Consider the following 25,291-nt stretch of genomic DNA (forward strand, 5'->3'; position numbering starts at 1 on the left):
ACAGTAAATATCCATAGATAGAACTCACATCAACAAAATCTTTATGGAATTCTCAATGATTTTTAAAAGTATATTAAAAAGAGTCCAGAGACCTGATATCCACTAATTTATATAAAACCTTACAAAGCCTCTAGCTAGGTACTTCACATCCTCTGTCACTGATAATCTTGTTAGACTAACAGAGAGTGAAGGATAACACATACATTACATATTTTACAATGTACATTATAATATAGGTATATTTCTAAAGAGTAAATTTGGAAAGGCTACTTAAGAGTTAATTCAAGGGGCTGGGTTCTGGCTCAGAGGAAAAGCACTAGCCTAGCATGCATGAGGCACTGGGTCGATCCTCAGTACCACATAAAAATAAAGATATTGTGTTCACCTACAACTAAAAAATAAATATTAAAAAAAAAAGATTAATTCAATGGCTGGCTGCGTTTGTGGCTCAGTGGCAGAGCGCTTGCCTCACACAAGTGAGGCACTGGGTTCCATCCTCAGCACCACATAAAAATAAATATAAAATAAAATAAAGGTATTGTGTCCATCTACAACAACAAAAATATTTTAAAAAAGAAAAAAATAGTTAATTCAAGCAGGTCCTGAAAGAAGGTTAAGACTGACTCATTCCAGACAAAATGTCAGCTTGAACAAGAGTAAAGAGAAGAATGGGCATAGGTTTAGGGAACAGATCATTGAGGCTAGAGCATAAAACATCAGAGGTATGAAGAGTGTTGGGGTAGAAAAGTGGATGAGATGAGATGAGATCACAAAAGATTTCACATTTCACAAGAGTCTGGATTTCATAATGTATTTATAAAGGGCTAAAGGAGATTCCTATTGAGAAGAAGAGTACTACAATCAGTTCTTCTTCGAAATATAATCTTATTGGCAATGCACAGGATAGACCATATATTGAGAAAGACAGTAGAATATACAGAGATGCCAAATAAAGAAAATATGGAAATATAATAAAAAAGGAATAATGAGGTCTGCGAGCATACAAAGTGAAGAGGACTCTGCCAGAGGCAGAACAGGGTTAGGCAAAGGACACAATCTACCAAGTAAAGAAGGAAAAAGGTAAATGCAGGTTCTGAGCAGAAACTCTCTAGCGCAATAGCGGTTTCCTGCACAAAGCAAAAGATGCATTTCTGAAAGAAGAACACTTTGGTGGAATGTGTGAAGTTTCAAGGTATCAGTTTGGAAATGTTGGTCGAGATGATACAGAAAGGAATTTTGGGAAAAATCTACACAGAGATGAGGTTTTGAACCATGGGGCTGATACAATGATCAAAAATAGAACAGAGTGAGTAGAGCAAAGTGGCAAATACAGGATTGTATAAGTGCATGAACAGCAAAGGCATGGGCAGAGGAAAATAAATAGCAAAAATAGAAAAGAAAAAGTCAGAGACCTGCAGGAGTTCAGGAATACAGAAGTTAGAAGGAAAGAGTTAAGGAGAATTAGTTGGTCAACAGCTGAGTAAGTTGGAAAAGAAAAGTGATCTAAACAAGGCCACTGGGTCTATTAATTAAGAGTTTACAGAGAAGTCATTGTTAAGTGTTCAGGGATAGAACACAGATTCAATGAATCTGGGATGAAGGTCTGGTTAGCATATTAGGTACAGAGAATATTTTATCCAGTACTACATGAAAATGTTTTCTAAATAATAGTTGTCTTTTTCACCTATAACAACTTCTACATAAGTTATCTCTAAAATTTCTCTACTTTCAGACAATTTATTTCAGTCATATAAAACACTGATTTTAGCACAACCAGAACACTAGCATTTGCCTAATCAATTTTGCAACACAAAGAGAATCTACTACTATGCTGAACCTCTACCTACTGCCTCAAAGAATAATATTCTACTGTAGATAAACCTACTAAAATATATTTTAGTGAAAGTTCAACAAATAAAATTTATTTAAGAAAAAAACTATTATTCAATTCTTTTTTATATGAAGAAATATGTGAAAATATATATTTTCTAATCTTTATATACAAGTATAATGCTCCATTAAAAATATGGAAAAACAAAAAATATTTTACTAGTATAATCTAGAAAACAATCATTTGTCTTACAAAAAGATTCTTTCTCTTACAAAAGAAATCACCAGGGCTGGGGATATAGCTCAGTTGGTAGAGCGCTTGCCTTGCATGCACAAGGCCCTGGGGTTCAATCCCCAGCACCACACACACACACAAAAAAAATCATCATTAGGATCCTTTAATATATATATGTGAAGTTTTCCCATGATAGTAAAATATTATAATTCAATTCATTATTTAATTTACACACAAAACTTCACATGAATACTTTTGCTTAAAGAACACACATCAAGTAGGTTATTAAAATGGGTACTTGTGGGGTTGTGGCTGTAGCTCAATGGCAGAGCACTTGCTAGCATGCGTGAGGCACTGGGGTTCAATCCTCAGCACCACATTAAAATTAAAAAGCAAACAAAATAAAAGCATTCTGTCCATTTACAACTACAAAAAAAATTTTAAAAACTAAAATGGGGGCTGGGGATGTGGCTCAAGTGGTAACGCGCTCGCCTGGCATGCGTGCGGCCCGGGTTTGATCCTCAGCACCATATACAAACAGAGATGTTGTATCCGCCGAAAAAACTAAAATAAATAAATAAATAAATAAATTCTCTCTCCCCCTCTCCTCTCCTTAAAAAAAAAAAAAAAAACTAAAATGGTTACTTGTAAGGAATGGCTTCAGCTCTGCATATCCAAGGGGCTCTGCTCTCTTGTCACCTGCAGGGGAGTCTGAAGCCCTTGGGTAAAGCAGAAATCTGAGGGCATTCTAGACCCAAGAGGAAAGGAGCTGTCTACCTTGGATCTGAAAGTAGGCAACAAATACATGAGTGTCGTGTTTTTATCATCCTTTTTATAGATACATAAAGACAAGAACAGATTAATATTTAAGAAATTTTTCAAAATTTTAAGTCTTAAACATCCTCACACACACACACACACAAAAAAAAAAAAAAAAAGGAATTCAATTCTAAATTAGGCAAAGATTCTGGAGCCAGAACACCTGAAGGCATCTTTCAGCTCTGTGTCTCACGACTTCTGTCACCTTGGCAAGTTACTTAGACCTCTGCTATCCCCACTGTAAAATGGGATCATGAGAATAGTTCACCTCACACGATCAGTGTGAGAATCATGGGAGAAAATGACTTCTAGACACTCAAGTAGTGACATATCACTGACCCTCAAGAATAGTTAGAAGTGTACTTAGATAACATTAGATCATTCATTCAATGTATATCATCACAATATACTACCACTACTATTATGGTTTGGATATGAGGTGTCCCCCCAAAAGCTCACGTGTGAGATAAGGCAAGAAAGTTCAGAGGAGAAATGATTTAGGTTATAATGATTTAGGTTATAATTCACCCAATCCGTGAATTAATCCCTGATGGGATTAACTGGGTGGCGGCTAAAGTGGTAGGGTGTGGCTGAAACAAGTGGTTCATTGGGGGCGTGGCCTTGGGATATATATTTTGTATCTGGAGAGTGGAGTCTCTCTACTTCCTGTCATCATGTGAGTGGCTTCCCTGTGCCATGCTCTTCCACCATGATGTCCTGCTTCACCTCAAGCCCTGAGGGAAAAAGCCTGGTGTCTATGGATTGAGACCTCTGAAACTGTGAGCCCTCAAATTTTTCCTCCTCTATAATTGTTATGGTGGGGTCCTTTAGTCACAGTATTAAAAAACAAGCTGACTAAAGTAACCACAAACACATTGGACATAAACTTCCAGTGTTCAACCATGTGATTAGTTGTCTGTGTACCCTGAAACTAATCTAGGAATCTAATGCTCCCCTGCTTAGACATGAAATAAATTTTGTGTATTCTTTTTCCTGTTTAGAAAAATAGATAGTTATCTATGTTAAGGTTATAGGCCAAACACTGGATCCTAGAGAACAGGATCAAAGTCCATAACATTCTGGACCAGTTCCAGAAACACACCTTTAATAAATAGTAGCCTATTTTCTGCTGAACTAATGTCACTATATACAACCACTAAGCTATCTTTATCTTTGTTAGAGACTTATTAAAATAGTTAAATTCTCAGCAACTTAGCAAGACCCTTGTCTCAAAAAAATAAAAAAAGAGCTGAAGATGTGACTAAGTGGTTAAGCACCCCTTGGTTCAATCATCAGTGGTGGTGCACACCTGTAATCCCAGCGGTTCAGGAGGCTGAGACAGGAGAATCTCAAGTTCAAAGCCAGCAACAGTGAGGCGCTAAGCACCTCAGATTGACCCTGTCTCTAAATAAACTACAAAATAGGGCTGGGGATGTGGTCAGTGGCCAAGTGCCCCTGGGTTCAATCCCTGGTAACCTTCCCCCAAAATTTAAATATATAATAAAATAAAATAGCTAAATTAAACAACTAGTTTATAAATTTCTAATTTATCTGCCTTTTCTTCCAAAACAGGAACTTATCAGTAAAATTTATTGCTATTAAATATAAAATTCTGGACTGGGGTTATGACTCTGTGTTAGAGAGCTTTACTACCATGTGCGAGGTCCTGGATTTGATCCTCAGCACCACATAAAAAATAAATAAATAAAATAAAGGTATTGTGTCCAACTACAACTAAAAAATAATTTAAAAATATACACATATAAAATTCTGATTGAAATAAATATTTTTTTACTAGTTTCTAAAATATCTGTAGTAGTCAGGCATGGTGATACATGCCTATAATCCTAGTAACTGAGGAGGATGAGGCAAGAGGACTGGGAAGGCTGAGGCTCGAGGATATCAAATTCAAGGGCAGCCTCAGTAACTTACTGAGATCTTGTCTCAAAATAATAAATAAATAAATAAATAAGGGCAGGGGATACAGCTCAGTGCTCTTGGGTTCAACCCCTAATTCCAATAAATAAATAAACAAACTATGAAACTGCAATGACATCTAGTCATATGGTCAAACTCATTTAGTTTCCATCCTCCTTTTTCCTCCTCCCAACACCTAATAGAAAATCTCCCTTAAATTAACATAAACCTCCTCAACTAGCCATTTGAATACATGGTAACTAATTTTATACTTTCCATTCTCCATCATTTCAGTGGCCAACATAAACCATGGCTTTGTTTGAAATATCAAGCACCATCATAATAGATAAATAAATCATCTTGCTCTTTTAATCTCGAAGATCAACAATGATGAACAGGAAAGACAGGAAAAAACTAATACATTCCTCTTCAAAACATGCATAATTCTTTGTTCTTTCCCCAAATACCAAGACCAAAAGGAAAGACAGCAAATCATGCCCACAAACCAAAACACAGCTGGTTCATCTAATTTTAGAAAAAAAATAACAAGGAAGAAGAGAAAAGTTTTCCCTGAAATAACAGAGTCCTCAAATCAGGGAAATTCAAAGAACATAATACAGAAAAACCAACAACCTCAATTCTTTCCTGAGAGGTACTAGTTATATCAGTATCAAATAAAAATAAAATGCTTTTAGAATATCCCACAAAAGTCTGAAGTCTCCTTTTTAAAAAATAAATAAAAATCCCACTTACACAGAAAGTATCTAAGTATAATACAAAGACAGGTATTATTGGTTGATTCCAAACTGGTTTCTCATTTTCACCATACTCTTTTTCTTTCTTTTTTATTGGTGAATTATAATTATACATAATAGAATTCATTGTCACTTATTTGCACATGCACACAATATAACAATATAATTTGGTCAAAAAAAATTTTCATTCCCCAGCACTTCCCCTTTTTCTCTCCTCCTCTCTCCCTCTGGTTCCCTTACTATATTCTACTGGTCTCCCTTCTATTTTCATGAGATACCATACTCTTTTTAAAAAGACAAGCTAAGAAACATGTATATTTTAAAATCTCAATTATAACATTCACAATCAGAGTTATCCTTTATTTTCATGCTAAATTCTCATTGCCAGATGTTTATTTGATTAATTTGTTCAACCCTTAATTTGCAATAGGCTCTGCCTTTTCTGGAAGATGGAAACCAGTTCTTATACTTCTTTTTCTCTGAAAACCACAAGAAAAGGAGAAATATATATGCATATAATCTAATTGTTTTGGGAGGAATACCACTTATATATAACATCCTTCATACTATCTCTTTAAAGAAAAAACTCTTTCTACCAAGTAATCAATCCAGAACAATGAACATGAACTTTTCACCAGCATTAGTATTAACTAGGGGGCTGGGAATGTAGGTCAGTGGTAAAGTATATGCTTAGCATATACTTGATTTAATCCCTAGCATTAAAAAATAAATAAATAAAGTTAAGGGGTTGGGATTGTAGTCAGTGGTAGAGCACTTGCCTAGCATGTGTAAGGCATTGGGTTCCACTCTCAGCACCACATAAAAATAAATTTTAAAAAAGTTATTAGAAAAAGTTAGTTGCTTTAAAAAAAGGTAAAATTGGTATTTGCAAAAGACAACTAAATAAATAAATTGCAACAGATTTATATAGAAATTTAATGTGTCCTCAAAAGAACTTGGCGAAGACAAACAATTATTTCATAAGTCTTACTCCTATTAACTTATTACATCAACACTATGTTTTGGTATTTTTGTTATCAAAAATATCCTGGTGAATAGGAGGTATAAATTCCAGAATGCAAAGAAATTTTCTTGCCAATTCTTAAAAATATTAGTCATTAAAAAAATATCTAATGAAAACCATTTATTATTCTATTAAAGAAAACAGAATAAAATTTTATTTCTAACAAAGAAAATTTCAGAAAACCTCAAAGTATGATGATTTATAAATACCAATGCTTTATGTTAATAGACCTATATTGTTTCTCATTGAGTCGTATAAAGTTCTTAAAACAATTGATTATATAAGAAAGTGGATAAACTATTTTATAAAAGCAAGCATGTGACAAGTAGTCCCAAGCATCTCAAGACATATCACAATGCTAAAAGAGATTTAAAATGCACCAAGGAAATGGCACAGATTCCCAAAGGTCCTAATTAATATCCTAGTTAGCCTCCATTTGCATCACCACATCTTTATCCTGCTTTTACCCTGGAAAGAGGAGCCTGTCATCACTTGGACTCCTCAGCTGGGTTTCAGGAATTGCAGTTACTGGTCAAGTCCTAAATGCAGAGGGAGAAGGAGGTCAAGGAACCTCCTCCTGCTTCCTGAATGCCTCCAAGCCACAGCTCCCACAGCTCTCCTCTGCAAGGCCAGCTCTCAGTTCTGCTTATCTCTAGAGAATTAATGGCTTCTTGCTGTTGCTAGTCCCTAGGTGCTTTGACACTTGTTTTTTCCCTGACCTCTGCAATCTCTTCACTTGAACCCTCAAGGAAGAAATCTCTTCCCAGTTAGTATTTTGCCTGATACAACTAATACCAGATCTGTTTATTCAACAATACCCTATCTAAAGAAATTCAATTAAAACTTTTTAAAAGTTCTTAATATCTAAACAACCACAAATTTACATATTATGATATTTGTATAATAGTTTATTAAACATAAGTAATTTACTTTCAAATTAAGCTGGTTAATAAGCTGTTAACAATCAGTATCATTTAATTTAGGTGAAATTTAACACAGTGCTGTCCTCTCAATATGACTGCTATAAACCCCAAATAAGTTTAAAAAAACATTAATGAAGAGATCTGGTAACTGATATTTCACTTCCTTCTACCAGACACTGCCTGGTTAACCCAAGAGATTTGTTGTTATTGTTGAAGTCTCCCAAAGTACACAGAAGGAATAAAAGGTTTAAGCCAATGGTTCTCAAATTTTGGTAAGCATATAAATCAACAGGGAAGCTTGTATGTTATTACGCAGGCCCCACCCACACCTTCCTATATTTCTGCCAGTTCCCCAAGTAATTTTGACATAAACCTAAATTTCAGAAATACTTAACAATGAACAACTTAAGGATTCTCTACTATATTGTTGTTGTTGTTTGTTGTTTCTTTTGGATAAAAACTTCACATTAAACATGGCAAAAAGCAACAATCTACAGGGGCATTCTGTACCATTTTTGGTCTAGACTGCTGCCAATTCTAGAATCACAAAGACAAGCAAATTCAGATCTGAAAAAAAAAAACAGTAACGTAACAACAATAATGTACATTAACTATGTGCAAGGCAGTGTGATATGTGCCCTATCTAATTCAATCATCCAAAGAACCACAGCAGATAGGTAATACTGTTGCCACCATTTTATTTTTTAATTTATTTTTTATTTATATATGACAGCAAAATGCATTACAATTCTTATTACACATATAGAGCACAATTTTTCATATTTCTGGTTGTATACACAGTATATTCACACCAACTCATGTCTTCATACCTGTACTTTGGATAATAATGATCATCACATTCCACCATCATTAATAACCCATGTCCCTTCCCTTCCCCTCCAACCCCTGTTGCCTCCATTCTACAGATGAAAAAGCTGAAACTCAGAGTGGCAAAAATCAACACCCTCTTAGGTATGCCTGTCCTCTTACCTATGAACCAGACATCTGTACTTAAATGCAACTCTGGAGCTCCAGGGCTGTAGACCAAGTAGGCTCCTGTCAAACCCCCTCCAATTCCCATCACTCATCCAGCAAGTTCTCAGGACTTACCCCATCTCCCACCTTTAAGTTCTTCACTTATAAGATCTGTGTCACATAGTAGAACCAGAAATCTGTGCTGAGTTTTTCCCCATGAGTATTTACTGCATACTAAGTACAGGAGGGATTTGAATTCCAGTGATAGCAAGTGATGGTTATGATTTTGCAAATTTACATCTCTGCCTAAACTTCCTAAACTGTAAAAAAAAAAGAGTTTTTTTTATAATGCCTCTTATGTCACTGAGGTGACTTAGTAATTAACTGAGCTAATATACATAAGATAATTACTTGGCACTATATCTGACCCATAGCAAAAGTTGAATAAACAATAGATACTATTAAAATTATGCTTTGCCAACCCTTTCTTACCCTTACAACATCAACACAAGCCCAAGGTCCCATTTATTTTCTCTTAGCCTTGTTTCCTGAAACTGTGATAAATAATGAAACATACTTATTTATCAGGAGCAGGATGGTAACAGTGCTATAATCCAACAGGGGCACCTACAGCAGACAGCAGACAAGCAGGATATTTTACAGCAAATAAGTCTTTCAACAGTCTTAAAACTGTAGCACTTTGACAACTGTCTATTTCTCAACTTTAAGGTCAGCCCTGTTGATTACATACCAGTATGAAGAGTCTATAATTAACTTAATTCAAAACAACAATAAAATGTCACTCAAGACAAGGACTTGGTCTTACTCACTGTATCCCAGCATTCAGAATAGTGTCTGGGCTCTGGCAGACACGTAAATATGTTTTAAATGAATGAAGGAATAAAGTATCCATCATAGACACAACTCAACTCTTAATTGAGTCCTTACAAAAAAAGTCATAATCGGCAGATCAGTTTTAATACGCCAAGTAATCAAAGTTGTTCTTAAAATTTATCCAGAACATTTTTCTCCTTTTTTAACTAATTGATTTTAGTTAACTAATTTTGATTACCTTAGTCCATCAGTCTACTAAAAACATTAAAGTAGGGACTCAGTGGTAAAGCGCCTGCCTAGCACACGTTAGGCACTGGGTTCTATCTTTAGCACCACATAAACATAAATAAAATAAAGGTATTGTGTTCAACAACTAAAAATATATATTTTTTAAAATTAAAGTAGTTGGCTGGGGTTGTGGCTCAGTGGTAGAGCGCTCCCCTAGCATGTACAAAGCCCTGGGTTCAATCCTCAGCACCGCATAAAAATAAATAAATAAAATAAAGGTATTGTGTCCAACTACAACTAAAAAATAAAGTATAAAAATAAAATTAAAGTAGTTCCATAAATGATGTGTCATGCCCATCTCCTGCCTTCTATTAAAAACAAACCTGTTACAAAATTTAGTGATCCTGATTTTTTAGAACTTCTTGAACTATCTGAGTTAAAGACATAAAATGAAATAAGTCACTGCAAAAAGACTAATCCTAACAAACATAGGAAGTAGAGAAGTATAGGGGGAGAGCCTACTACTATGGCAGAAAAAGGTTCTATTCTCAGAGATGAATCAAAGTGGCTATATGACCTTGAGCAAGTTACTTAATTTTAAATAATGTTTAATGTTTTGAGTCTCCATTTTCTCATCTGTAGAACAGCAATAAATTTATTACATCTACTTCATCAAGTGTACATAAAATGATTTCCCAAACAATAAAATGTCATATAAATATAAAGGTATTAACTTTCGGCATAAACAATTTCAAGTTTATACATTTTTTTTTTTTTTGAGATGGAGTCTCACTATGTTTCCCAGCCTGGACTCAAATTATCCTCCTGACTCAGGCTTCCTGGGTACCTAGGACTACAGGTACGCACCACTGTGCCCAGCTCATCTTCAGATTTTAAATGGATTGTTTCAATTTACCTTCATATATCTTTGCCATGCTTCCTATTTTCTACACACAAAGATCTACCAGGGTAGGGAGGAACTTATAATCATTTATGAAACACAGTGGGCTATCACTAAATATTTGTTGAAAAAGATGCTCATCTACATATATTAGAAATCAAAATTCTACCACACAAAATATCTCACCTTGTAAACATTAGTCAGCTGGCTGCTTTCAAATAAAATAACAAGTAACAACAAACACAAAAGATACCTGTGTTTTTGTCAGGAGTTTCCTTTGTGCACATTACTCAGCACAAATGTTAATATTCACCCTGTGTGAATATACATGGAAGGAATGTGCTTAATGTGCTTTAATGTTTTGGTTTCATCTGACACATGCTTTCTGCACAGAAAACTACTTCCTCTCTTAATAAGAGCAAGATTTTTAAGAATGCCTGATTTCTTCTTTGGGTTTTACTTCCTAGGTTTGAGAACTCACAGGAAAAAAAAATTGGTGGATATAAGGTGATGATTTAATCAAGACTTAAAACAGGTTCTCCTCTAAGATTAGCACAAATTATGTAGAATTTTTTAATTAAGTAGTATTTACAATACAGCTGCTACATTTATGTGCACCTATCTTTCTAATTTGAGGACAATTTTAAAGTTCTATCTTAACCAGGAACATTATACTACTCATTTTGGCTATAATGAAATCCAATGTTTGATTACAGCCTAATTCTGATTCCCATCAACCTGTCAAAATAAAAAGCACATAACATGTATAACATTCAGGAATTAGACAAGAGATGATAAGGCAGCATCCTGTCACTGTTCAAGGCTATAACCTTGAGAACTAAGAGACACAGAATTCTAAATTAGTTCCAGAACCACATTCATGGCCTGTCACATTGACTCCTGGGTGACTTCTTCAAACCTCCATACCAGTTCTGCAGGTTTGTTTCAACAGTTCATAAGTGATCTGAAATCAAGGCAACCTGTTCTGGTAGACTGTCACAATCCAAAGACTCAAATAACAATCCATACTTTGCCCCTCTTAAGCTACATAACCTTGAGTAGTATTTATTCTCTGAGTCTTAATTTTCTCCTCTGACCACCAATCTGGAAAATTACTTTGTATTGGCCTAATAAATGGATGAAAATCTTACACTACTAAAATCTTACCAGTTCAAAAAGTATTACGAACTATCTCATTATGGGGATCACAAACAAAACTGTATGAGATTTATTAAATTTTAATACTTTTTTCAATCTTTTCTTTTTAAATAAAATACTTTAATATAGAGAAATCAAAATTTCACAGAGGTTAGAAAATGGTGTTTTGTTGTTTTGTTTTGTTTTGTTTTGCAATGCTGGGGATTATACTCAAGGCCTCCAGCACACTACAAGTATTCCACTACTGAGCTAGACCTCAAGCCTGAAAACATTTTTAAAACTAACATTTTACATATTAAAGATAGAGGCTGGACTACTAACAGAAGGCTATATATATTTGGTTCATTTTTTTTAAATGTTTGAGTGCTTATATTTATTCAAACCTCAGATGGTCAAAATCTTTAAGCCTTTCTAAAGAAAGCTGCATTTTAGAACCCAGATACAGCCCAGATGTCTAAACAATGGGCTACATGATACACCACAGACTCCAGGCAAAGTCACAACAGGATGAGAAAAGAGCCTTCAGCCTCTCTCAGATTTCCTGGTCACTGTTATTTTAAAACTTGATCACATAAACACAAACAGGGAAAAATCCATTTCAGATAAGCTACATAGGTTATGGTTTATGATCTTTGTTTTTAATAAACTGTATTAAATATTATAACTTCATTTTTCTTATTTATGTTTCTAGGCCTTAATAAAGAGTAAATGTATATTATAATACCATACAGTTTTATATACTATGTGACTTTTAATCATAATAATCTTTTAACAATCATGCTTCTATTTCTATTACAATTAATTTTTGAAAACAGGGCTGGCAATATGGCTCAGTTGGTAGAGTGCTTGCCTTGCATGCACAACGTTCTGGGTTCAATCCCCAGCACCACACAGACACACACACACACCGATGTAACTTAAAAAGCTTAAAGAATAATATATAACATGTCACAAAGAAAATACAAATGCAATGAGCAAATCTACATTACACTAAAATGACTCCTTTTCACTACTGTGCATGTAACTCCTGTGAACTGAAAATCCTCAAAATGAGCTGAATATTTAAAAGTCAATGAGCTATTCTGAAGGGCTGTATTGTTTCAGGCTCTGGCTACAGCCCACTTTGCATTATTTGTGACAACTGCTGAAATTAATGCTAGAAGGCACTAAGGTAATTTTTTCGCTAAACATTTTCCAACTGGAAACACAACATGTATGAAGTTCAGTTAATTTGTACAGAAATGCTGTTTTGCTGCCAACCTTTGTACCATGAACACTACCAGTCCAAGTTCAAGATGCACATTTTATGGTGTGAAGATATTTCCAGCTAAACTTTAGGAGGTTTTAAAACTCCCAAACTCTGAAGATATTTTGACGTATTGCATCTATATCACCAAAGCATAACAGCATGAAACTTTTATTCGGATGTATCATAGTCCACTAAGTTGGAGCAGTGTTCCTAACTATCCAATAATACTGGTACATTAGGATTTAAGCATCTCTCTCCTACATAACAGTATGCCAGAGAAAATGTAATGCGTCTTTTGAAACAGTAGGAAAATATTTCTGACACGGTTGTTCTAGCACTAATCGTGTCAAATTATTTCTTACTTAAAATGAAAACCCAAAGTTGGAGCATTTTAATCGGTTTAAGGCGTTCTTGGAAATTGATAAAGTTCTTGTTCAGGACCATATCCGTAAGTAAATACTCAAGGTACTGAACTACCTAAAGACTAAAAATACAGCTCTACAGAATCCCAACATGGTCTCCTACATGACTAAATTATTAATGGTATCATTCGATCTTCTCATCTGCAAACAAACCACACTCTTTCTGCACTGAATTTTAAGCGTGTTTACAAATGAGAAAATAAAATTATCACGGAGTGTTCAAGCGAAAAGTGGACACCTGAGTGCTCGGCTTCTACTTGGGAGCCAGAGAAGAAACAAAGGTACCTTGGAGATAATAAACCCATGAAAGAAGACTCTCATTGTCCTTCTGCAGAAACGAGAACCACCCGTGTCACCAAGGCGAGCGGCGCCGCCCGGGCCCTCCCATCACCTGCTCCTCCCGTCCTGGATCTCCGGAGGTGAGCCCAGCCTTCGGACCAGGGGCAGCGAGACGAGGCCCCGGAGCAGAGCCGGGCCCGGGCAAGCGAGGCGCCCCGCAGCTGAGGCAGCGCCACACTCACCCGCAAGGGAACGAAGGCAGGTGTGCGGTGGCAGGGCTACCTGTCGCCGGTGAGGCTGGAGGGCGTGGTGAGGGGTGATGAGGCTGGGGAACGAGGGCAACGACGCAGCCAGGCACCAGGACCGGGCGACGACGGCGGCCAGGCTGCGCACGCTTCCTGCTCGGACAGATTCCCGGTCGGTCTCCGCCCGCCGGCCGGCGCCTTGCCGAGTCCCCGGCCCCGCCGCGCGCACGTCACCGCTACGGAGCGCCCGAGGGGGCGGGGGCCCGCAGGCCGGGGCGGGCCCGCCGGACGCGGGGACGCGCTCCGGGAGGGGGCTCGGGCTCCTGGGCCGCCCGCCCTCGGCTCGCCAGGGTGGCTGGGCGGCGGCGCTGGGAGGGACTGCCTCTGGCCAAACTGGGAACCCTTCTGCCACCCCGCGGAAAGGAGTCCTTTGCAGTGGTAATTGTTCCCGGTCCCAGCAAAGCAGGTTCCCTTACACTGGATGCCTGGACTGTGCAGTGGCAACAGCAAGAATTAGTTCAAGGAGAGAGAAAGTTGCTCCCAGAGGGCGAGGACCCGGGCGCACCGCGCTGCGCTTGGCAAGACCGCTCGCTGCGCTGGGGCCTCAGGGCCCAGGTGCCCGGGAACGGGTGGGAGTTTGGCTGTGTGGTGGCACAGGAAAGCACCGCTGCATACTCAGCAGAATCCCGGCTGACTTGGGCTGGACAGCCGGACGCAGGGAATAAGCTTCCTGAATAGCTACTTGCTGTTTGGCCTTTGGAGGACCAGGCCAGAAATGGAAATTTTGCATTTCTTTGCCCTCCGCTTCCACCCTCCCCACCGCAGTGTTCAGAGCCCCTTTCTGGTTATTTAATTTTACTAACCTTATAAGCGACACATCATTGAGTCATCTTTTTAAATGAAGTACGAAGTGCCTTTGCAAATTTAAGTTACAACGGAAACGTATATCGCCTTTAAGGTGAAATGAAACTTTTAAGAAAAGGAAATAATTGATTATGATGTTAAAAGTCTCTGCCTGGGCGGGGGGGGGGGGGGACTAAGTAACAAAGGAGAATGACCCTTTTTTACAACATTTATAATGTTTATACGTAACCATTTGTAAATTTCAAAAAATCTGAAGATTCTGAAGAGGAGACAAGTTTCAGATATTCAGAGGCCCCAAGGTTCTCCTGGTGAAAAGTTACCTTCTGATGAGAAAATTTAGCATACTAAATTTAAGATATTAAAGAATAAATTAGAAGATGGATGTGGAGGCAGGAGGATGGCAAGCTTGAAGCTTCCCTGGGCTACTTAGCAAGACCCTGTCTCAAAATAAAATTAAGGGATTTGGACTTTATACTAACGCTACTGGAGTGCTGTTATGGAATTTTAAATAAAGAAATACATAATCATACTTTTATAAAAGACTGGTGGCATTGTAGAGATTGGATTAGAAGGAGACAAGATAGCTACCTAACCAATGGTGAAGCGTCTGCCTAGCATGCAGTGCCCTGAGCTCCAACCCCAGTACCACCAAAATAATTTTTTAAAATATTTTTTAGTGATAGGTGGACACAATATCTTTATTTTATATTTATGCAGTGCTGAGGATCGAACCCAATGCCCCACACATGCTAGGCGAGTGCTCTACCTCTGAGCCATAACCCCAGCCCTATAAATTTTTTTTCTTAATTAATATGATAAAATAGGGAAGTAAGAAAGAGGAAGAGAAAGCAAGAAAGGAAATAATTTACAACAATCTCAGAAGTTTAATTTCAGATTGCCATGAGATAAATCTTAAATTATATTAAAACTACATTTTGAAATTATTTAAAACGTTGAAGATCTCTGTGTATTCAGTCCACTGATTTGACTTAATTTGAATGTACTATTAGAAGCCTTTGGCAAATCAATAGAAGCCTTTACATTTTAATGTTTTTTGTAACAAATGACTTTGATTTTTTTTTCCCCTGTCTTCTTAACCCCTCACCTCCAGTAGTTACAGAGTCTCTTTATTTCTAGTCCATAGCTCTCTATCCAGTTCTTTTTCCTAAGTATTACCATTGTCTTGTTTCAGGCCATCATCATTCCAAGTAGTGTATACTACAGTAGTCACCTAACCTATTTCCCAAGCCACAATCTTGTCCCCATCTAACCGGATCTCTATAATGCTACCAGTTTATCTCAAATAAAATCTGATTATCTACATTTCTATTTAAAATCCAGGGTCTCTAGGGAACCACTCAACCACTGAGCTACACACCCTCAACCCCAGCCTTAAGATATCTTATAAGACCTTTTAACTTAACCACCAGTCACAAAACTGGCTGTTTTTATTTGACTAGCATAGTGGGAATTTATTTGTTTGTTTGTTTCCAATTAAATTTGAATGCCTTTTCTTTGGTCATATGGTTCCCAGTTCATCACACTGTTCTAAGCTCCATGAAGCTATACTAAAACAGATTTCATTACACCATGTTACATTCCTGTCTTTGGAACCACTTTCATTTTGGTCCATTCTCCTATCCCTGCTTACCTGTCCAATCTCATTTCTACCTACTGCCTTTCTCCATTTCTTATACTTCATTCAAGCCAGTCTGAAGTGCTTCTGTGTCTCGAACTGCTTTATTTATGCTATTTATTACACTGGAGCTTTGCCAAGCTAAATCCAATTAATCCTTCAGAACAAAGCCTATTTGTCCCCTTCAAGAAGCTTTCCCTAAACCCCCTTGTGACAAAACCTAGGTGCAGTTTGGTACTCTTTCTCATCTCTCAGTACCCATTTTACAAATATTTTTTCTAACGCATATTTCACCATTGCTACTTAAGTTTATCTATAGATATTCCCCAACTAGACTATAAACTCCTTGAGGGCAGAGTTGAAGACTTTTTTTTGTGTTCCTAGTGCCAAGCACAGTGGCTTTCCCATGGTAGGCACTCATTAAGTAAGCACTCGTTAAATAATGCCTGCCCTTAGCACTGCTAGTGAATAAATGAGATGATGAATGAATAAATGGCTAGACAGTTAATTCTAGGAAATTGTGTGCATTGTTATTAAACAAAGTGAATATGGCTGTCTTGTTTGTTGCCAAAACTCTATAATTTATTTCATATTTTCATTTATAAGTTTTACAGCTTTGCTCTGACTCATTAAATGTTTGTAAGACTGTTCCCTGGATCATCTTGTATTATCCTCTCCTAAACTGAGATCCATGACTTGTTATGCTGCTCATGCTGGTCTTGAACTCCTGGGCTCAAGTGATCCTCCTACCTTGGAGTTCCACGGTAGCTGGAATTGCAAGCACATGCCACTGTGACTACTTGGACAGAATTTTATTCTTCTTTTTTATGGTACCAGGGATTGAACCCAGGGGCACTTACGAATTAAGCCACATCACCAGCTTTCTTTTTTTTATTTTTTATTTTAAGTCAGGGTCTCACTAAGTTGCTGAGGCTAATCTTGAATTTGAAATCCTCCTACCTCAGCCTCCTCAGTCGCTGGGATTACAGGCATGTACCACCACACCAGGCAGAATTTTTAATTTCAAAAACCTCAGTATTGGGCTGGAGTTGTGGCTCAGTGGTAGAGCACTTGCCTAGCATGTGTGAGGCACTGGGTTCGATTCTCAGCACCACATATAAATAAATAAAATAAAAGTCCATTGACAGCTAAAAAAGATTTTTTAAAAAACTCAGTATTTTGTTGTGGAGATGTAGCTCAATAGTAGAGTACATGCTTTGTGTGCATTGATCATGTATTACATAGTTAGGCCTATGATGATTGTGTCATTTTTCTTGTCATTATTCCCTAAACAATATAGTAAAACAACTATTAACATAATATTTACATTGCATTGGGTATTACAAGTAATCTAGAGATGATTTAAAGTATATAGGACTTTTTGCTTATGTTATATGAAAATACTGTGTCATTTTTAAATATTTTTTTTAGTTATAGGTGGATACAATATCTTTATTTTATTTTTATGTGGTGCTGAGGATTGAACCCAGTGTCTCATGCATGTTAGGCGAGCTCTCTACCTCTGAGCCACAACCCCAGCCCCACTATGTCATTTCGTATAAGGGTCTTGAGCATCCCTGGATTTCAGTATCTATAGGGATCCTGGAAACAATTCTGATGACCTTAAGGATATTAGTCTTTTAACACCCAATGAATAATATAAGTAAGTATAATAGCACTGACTCCAAGTTGTGGGGCCAGCAAGATAAGGAACCAGCTCTCCCACCAGTTTTATTTACATGTCTGTGATCTCACTGAGTCTTGCTGGTCTTTGGATATACAGAGTCAGCTGGAGCATAAAAGGCACAGTCAGTAAACATTTGCAGAACAGCTGAGCTGAATGAGCAAATTAGCTTCATAAGTTTCACTCTCTTAGACAGTGGACTCCTTTAGATGAACAGTTTTAGAATATTTTAGAGCTTTTATGTTATAGAAGAGAGAGAGCTTTGTTCAATTCTCCATGGGAATGTGAGATTTAAATTTAGGGGATGCTGCCTAGCATGTATGAGACTCAGATTTAATCCCAACTCCATAAAATAATTAATCAATAAATTTAAGTGATTTGCACAGATGATTGAATCTTTGTAAAGTATATATGCCTTTTATCTCAATTTTCTATAAAATGAAATTTCACAGTACTTCTAATTTTAATTTTCACCAATTATCCTTTAACTTTACATGTGTAAGCTATTCTATGTTATTCTTACCAAAATATAAAAAGGAAAATTATACTCTTTTTCAAGTTTATGAATGAGATGTGCAAAGTTGATACTATATAATATAAAATTTACTATAATTAATACAAAAAGACAAGAAAACACTGAGAGTGGGAAGTAAGCACTAAGGACATTAGGGATTCACAATATTCTTCTGAAAAACCTGTTGAGTAAAAAGCTTTGTTGTTGCCGATTTCCTTGCCTTAAAAATAGTAATATCTTGAAATAGATCAAGGAAGTATCAAGAAACCACTGACCAGGAAGTTTCTAATTGAATGCGTGTCGGAGTTAAATATTTTCCTACAGTTAATAACAATCCTAAATTTGAAGTGGACAAAGCATTAAATGAATTTATCAGGTAATAACCTGAGTTAACTCCTATAGGTTTTGTTGAGACTTACCAGATAATTATTGTATTAGTTAGCCTTTGCTGTGTAGCCAACAGAAACTTAATGGTCTATACAAAAACCATTCACTTTTTTTCCTGGAAAGTTTGTGAGACACTTGGGGCAACTGCAGTTCATGCTGCTTGTCAATTTAGTCTGTTTCATGTCTCATTCTGGAGTTGAAGATAAAGGCACAATGGCTACCTGGTTCACATTCTCCTTGTGTCAGAGGTCAGAAATGTGGTGCCTCTTAAAGCCTGTGCTTAGAATTAGTCTCTTCTGCCCATATTACATTGGTTAAAAAACGTCAAATGATCAAGACCAGCATTGATAGGACAAGATAGTGTTATTATAAATTTGTGAGGATCAAACATCTACTGAACAATAACCTACTAATTGAAATATATCACCTCTATTAGTTATTCAAATGACATATTAGCCAGGCATGGTGGCACATGCCTGTAATCCTAGTTACTGAGGAGGCTGAGGCAGGAGAAGCTCAATTTGGAAGTCAGCCTAGGCAACTTAATGAGACTCTGACTCAAAATAAAATGTAAAAAGGGCCAAGAATGTAACACAGTGGCAAAATGCCCGAGTTCAATCCCCAGTACCAGGAGGGAAAAAAATAGATGTGAAAATGGATTAGTTGAGTGAGAAGAGACATGTGATGCTATTCATGGTGACCCATGCCTGCCTGTAATCCCAGCTACTCAGGAGGCTGAGACAGGAGGATCACAAATTCAAGGCCAGCTTCAGCAACCTATAGGAAGACCATATCTTAAAATAAAATGAAGGCTAAGACAGGAGGATCATGAGTTCAAAGACAGTCTCAGCAATGGCAAGGTGCTAAGCAATTCATTGAGACCCTGTCTCTAAATAAAATACAAAATAGGGCTGGGGATGTGGCTCAGTGACTGAGTGCCTCTGAGTTCAATCCCTGGTACCCACCAAAATAATAAACTAAATGAAATGAAAAAGGGACAGGCTTTGTGGGCTGGGTTTGTCGCTCAGTGGTAGAGCCTCATACTCGTGAGGTCCTGGTTTCGATCCTCAGCGCCACATAAAAGTAAATAAATAAAAATAAAGATATTATGTCCATCTACAATTAAAAAAGTGTTTTAAAAAAAGGAACAGGCTTGGTGGTGCATACCTGTAATCCCAGTGTCTCAGGAGGCTGAGGCATGTGGATTGCAAGTTTAAAACCAGCCTCAGCAATTTAGTGAGGCACTAAGCTACATAGCAAAACCTTGTCTCAAAGAAATTTTCAAAAAGGGCTGGGGATGTGGCTCGGTACTTAAGCATCCCTGGGTTCAATTTCAAGTACCAAAAATATAAAATGAAATGAAAAAGGGACTCAGGATATAGCTCAGTGACAGAATGATTGCCTAGCTTGTGTAAAGCCCCAGATTCAATCCTCAGTAAAACCAAAGGAAAAAAAAAGGAGAAGAAGAAGGGATGTGGAAAAGGCTTCTGAGATAGTGATAGTGCTCTATTTTTTCACCTGGGTGATGGGTGACATAGACAGGTTCATATCATGATTTTTTATTAAGGTGTAAGTTCATTCGTGCTCTGTGCACTTTTCTTCTCTTCTTCTTCCTCTTCTTCTACTGTCTTCTCCTCCTTTAGAAATGAAGTCTCACTATGTTGTCCAGGCTGCCCCTGAACTCCTAGGTCTGAGTTGCTGGGACAACACATACATGCCACAGTACCCAAATTTGTGCATTGTTTCTGTATGTGTAAAAATGTAAAAGGAAATTTTAACTATTTTCCTATACACTTACAGAATACTTTTGGAGGGGAGTGTTGAGGATTAAATCCAAGTCCTTGGGCATTACATTCTACCACCGAGCTAAGCCCCCAGACCCTCTCAGAGAGTACTTCCAAATGTGTTGCTTTACATTGTGCCATTGTCCAAATCTTCTTACGCTACCTGGGTATCCTACAATTCAATTCAATTCAAACTCTGTCTTCCTGCAGTCAGGGTCAGAACTCTCTGGTTCTCAATACCACAAGACTGCCCCTACTTCAGATCAACAAGTCCCAGGTTATCTGAAACTATCCTGAAAAACCAGCTATAAACTAGGGATCCTGCAACCCCTAGGTTTGATACTTTGCTGGAATGACTCACAACTCAGGGAAACATTTACTTTTGTTCACTATAAAGGATACAACTTAGGAAGTCAAATGAAAGAGATATATAAGGAAGGCAAGGTGTGTGGGAGAAAGGGCTCCACACCTTCATTTTCTTTTTTTTTTTTTTTTTTAATTTTATTTATTTATTTTTTTAGAGAGAGAGAGAGAGAGAGAATTTTAATATTTATTGTTTAGTTGTTTTTTTTTTTTTCCAGCGGACACAACATCTTTGTTTGTATGTGGTGCTGAGGATCGAACCCAGGCCGCACGCATGCCAGGCGAGCGCACTACCGCTTGAGCCACATCCCCAGCCCAACACACCTTCATTTTCTTAGTAACTTTTCTGTTATTATACCAAAATACATGCAATTGTGTAACTTATAAAGATAGAGGTTTATCTAGCTCATGATTCTGGAGGCTGGAAAGTTAAATCGATTTGTTGGCATTTGGTGAGAAATTCATGTTGCGTCATAACATGGTGAGCCCAAGAAAGTGTGCTAGCTCAGGTCTCTTCCTCTTATGGGGAGCCCCACCCTCATGACTTCATCTAATCCTAATTACTTCCTCAAACCCCACTTCCCTACCTATTAACATATGAATTTGAGAATTAAGATTCCAATATATGGACTTTTGGGTGATGCATTCAAAGTATAGCACATCTCTTCTGAACACATGCCATTCTCCAATGTGAGAATTCATTTACCAACCTAGAAGCTTTCTGAACCGAGTAGTTTATAGGGTTTTTCTAGAAGCTTCATTTTAGAGCCATGACTGATTAAATCATTAGCTGATGGTGATTAAGTCAATCTCTAGCCACCCTTCTTTCCTGAGAGGTCTGATTTGGATGTGGGGAAAAAAAAAAAAAAAAAAAGGAAATCATTATGAAAACAACATTGAAGGTGTTTCAAAATGGAGTCCCTTCGTCCCCGTTAAGGGACGAAGACTGATGCACATCTCAGACTGCTGCCTCGAAATACAGACTTGGGTTATCTTGACCTTTTGCACATGTCTGGAATGATGGGATAATTATATAGTGTCCATAGAAAGATTCGATATGCCTGTCAGAAGGTTATTGGACTCTGGTTTTATTGACCCTTCTATTATGTATGACCCTTCTATTCTTTGAGCTTCTACCAGTTATGTGGTTTATATCATACAGCTTCTGCTCTCTCTCAACACTCAATATTTGTTTCTTCCAAAGAAATTTTTACTGTTTTATGATAAATCAGCGCTGTTTACCTGTAAAAGGTTACCACTTTCCCTGCCTCCTTAAGAACACCGATCTAGAATTATCTTGAATCTGTGTCTATCCAATTGCAATTTCTGAGACTGAAAATAAAGTTCTTTTACAGTTAGTTTGAGTTTGATTTAATAGACAGGGTTTAAAAGTTTCAACCTGCTAATCACATGTTCCTCTGGCAGCCAGCCCTCTCGTGCTAAGAGGGGTGACAAAGGTTGCCTTATTAATATAAATTCAGGCATGGGGTTGAACTCAGCTTGTTATGAACAATTAAAGAGACTCTCTTTCTGCTTTATTGCTCCTGAGCCATTTCAAAAATGGAACAAGGGCTGGGGTTGTGGCTCAGAGATAGAGCATGTGCCTAGCATGTGTGAGGCACTGGGTTTGATCCTCAGCACCACATAAAGTAAAATAAAGACATTGTGTCCATCTAGAACTAAAAAATTTAAAAAAAAAACTGGGGACAAAAATAATATATTATAACAAACGATGTTCCTATCATTCAAAAAGTTACGAAGGTTTTAGAAGCTCTCTGCTAGAAACTGGGGACAGAGACCAAATATATTTTTCTTAGTTTGTAACAAGGTTATATTTCAAATAAAAGTTTCTTTTTCTTCTTCATTTTATTCCGCCCCCCGCCCCCACCACCCCAGTGCTGTGGATTGAACACAAGAGCTAGTAGTGCAAACCTTTTTAGAAAATTTTATATATATAGAAATTATTATTTTTTTCAAAGCCAGACTGGGCAATTTAGAGAGACCCTGTCTCAAGATAAAAGTTTTAAAAAGGGCTGGGTGCTGAGACTCCATTTGTGCTCTGGGCTGTTAATTCAAGAGATACTGGAGTGGGCTAGGGTTATGGCTCAGTGGTAGAGTGCTCGCCTAGCATGCACCAGGCACTGGGTTTGATCCTGAGCACCACATAAATGTAAAATAAAGATACTGTGTTCACATAAAACTTAAAAATAAGTATTTTTTTAAAGGTGGGGGGATACCAGAGAAGCAATAAGGGAATAAAGAAAAGACAAACATATTGTAGAGAGAAAAAGTTGGGTCCAGGTGGGTAGCCAAGCCCTGTTGAGGCTTGACTGACTCTAGAGCTAGCTCAGCAAGCTTATTATATAGGATTCATCAGAAGGTTATCTGTGGGAAGGTTTCTGTAAAGCAGGCAATCTGAAGGACGCAGGACTGGCAAGACATTAGGTTCATCTTGATTTGCTTAGAATTCACTATGCCTGGGGAAAGGTGCTGAATGCAAGGCCTCTACTGATAGAGCCACAGGCCTTTGCCTGTAGCCCCCCACCATGTTACCATGGCAACTAGGGCCTGTTGACCTGAACTTTCACACAGGCCACTCCCAGCACAAACACAGCCCCAAGAGTCTGTCAGACCATGATTTATATGACTGCTGTCTGAAGTTGGGGATGTAGCTCAATGATAGAGGGCTTGTCCAGCATGTGCAAATCTTCAGTACCTCAAAAAGCCAAAACAAAGACACCAACTGGTTGAGACATTTTCTGTATTCTTTTCTTTTGGTGTTGGGTGCACATGATAGGCAAGCACTCTACCACTGAACTATTGCCCCAAACCTTGTTAAATGTTTCTTGTTAAATTGCTGAGGCTGACTTCAAACTTGTGATCCTCCTGCCTCAGCCTTTCAAGTCGCTGGGATTTCAGGCCTAAGCCATAAAACCCAACTCCCAGTTCCTATTCTGTATTCTCATTGTTAGAATTACTTTTTGGTATCTCCAGGCACTGTACACAATTTTCTAATTTTGTTCTGGTGTTTTTTTTTTTAATTAAATATATATATTTAGTGCATTTATTACTCATACAATCAACATAAATGTTCCTTTTATTTATTTTCCAAAGTTTATACCAGTTATTTCATTTTTTTTCTCATAGTGCATTTATCATAGTGCATTTGCTATAATTCTAAGTGGAAGAGACCCTATATAGTTCTTGATATTAGTTTAAATGATTTTTACCTTTTCTACCACTTAGTATATTACTTGTTTCTTTTGCTTTTTGAGGGAGGTGTTAGGGATCAAACCCAAGGCCTCCAACATTCTAGGCAAGTGCTCTGCCACTGAGTTACACTGCTAACACTATTTATTACTTTTTTTTTTAAGTTTTTGTTGTTGTAGTTGGGCACAATACCTTTATTTTGTTTATTCATTTTTATTTGGTGCTGAGGATCAAACCTAGCACCTTGCACATGCTAGGTGAGCACTCTACCACTGAGTCCCAGCCCCAGCCTCTACTATTTATTACTTTTTGATACCAATCTTTACTAGAATTTTTTTATTGACAGTATACTGGCTTCATATATAATTTGGATATTTTCATGGCTTGAGAAGTTCAAAGTTGCCTTGGATTTTAAAAGTAAGAATTGATTTAGTCCTGGCTCGCTGTCCATAGTGACTCTTCTTTTAACATTTTGCCAGTATTTCCTAAGTATTTGTACATAAGCTAATCAAGTCGTTTACTTCCTGAATCAGTTCTGATATTTTTTTTTCTTTTTGGTACTGGGGATTGAATCCAGGGGCGCTTAACCACCAGCCTTTTTTATATTGTATTTAGAGACAGGGTCTCTTAAGTTTCATAGGTGGCTTTGAACTTGCAATTCTCCTGTCTCAGCTTCTCTAGCGGCTGGGATTACAGGCCTGCACCACTGTACCTGGCCAGTTCTGATATTTTTCTGACTTTCTAAGAATTCATCTATTTCCTTTAAGCCTTTAATCCGTGGTCATATTATTAAACATTAATTTCTCTTATGTATTTCTGTATCTGTTTTTTTTTAAAGAGAGAGTGAGAGAGGAGAGAGAGTGAGAGAGAGAATTTTTAATATTTATTTTTTAGTTTTCGGCGGACACAACATCTTTGTTGGTATGTGGTGCTGAGGATCGAACCCGGACCGCACGCATGCCAGGCGAGTGCGCTACTGCTTGAGCCACATCCCCAGCCCCCTCTGTATCTGTTATATATCTTTCTCTTTTACATTTTTATTTTTTCTTATCTAG

General features: G+C 37.4%; 1 protein-coding gene across 10 annotated transcripts in view; it reads right to left on the reverse strand.

The window, feature by feature from the left end:
• Positions 1 to 14,038, reverse strand: part of Myo6 (myosin VI) — a 139,028-nt gene extending 124,990 nt beyond the window's left edge. For 2 of the 10 annotated variants that reach the window (XM_078019709.1, XM_040282978.2), the window contains exon 1: positions 13,792 to 14,030. The gene's annotated coding sequence lies outside the window, so the exon portion shown is untranslated. Of the gene's footprint in view, positions 1 to 13,555; positions 13,575 to 13,661 lie in introns of those variants that run through there. The other 8 variants (XM_013365206.4, XM_040282980.2, XM_078019712.1 and 5 more) reach the window with 6 other exon arrangements.
• Between the last annotated feature and the right edge of the window lie 11,253 nt (positions 14,039 to 25,291).

Source organism: Ictidomys tridecemlineatus, chromosome 8 (genome assembly GCF_052094955.1).
Source record: "Ictidomys tridecemlineatus isolate mIctTri1 chromosome 8, mIctTri1.hap1, whole genome shotgun sequence".
Lineage (NCBI taxonomy): Eukaryota > Metazoa > Chordata > Mammalia > Rodentia > Sciuridae > Ictidomys > Ictidomys tridecemlineatus.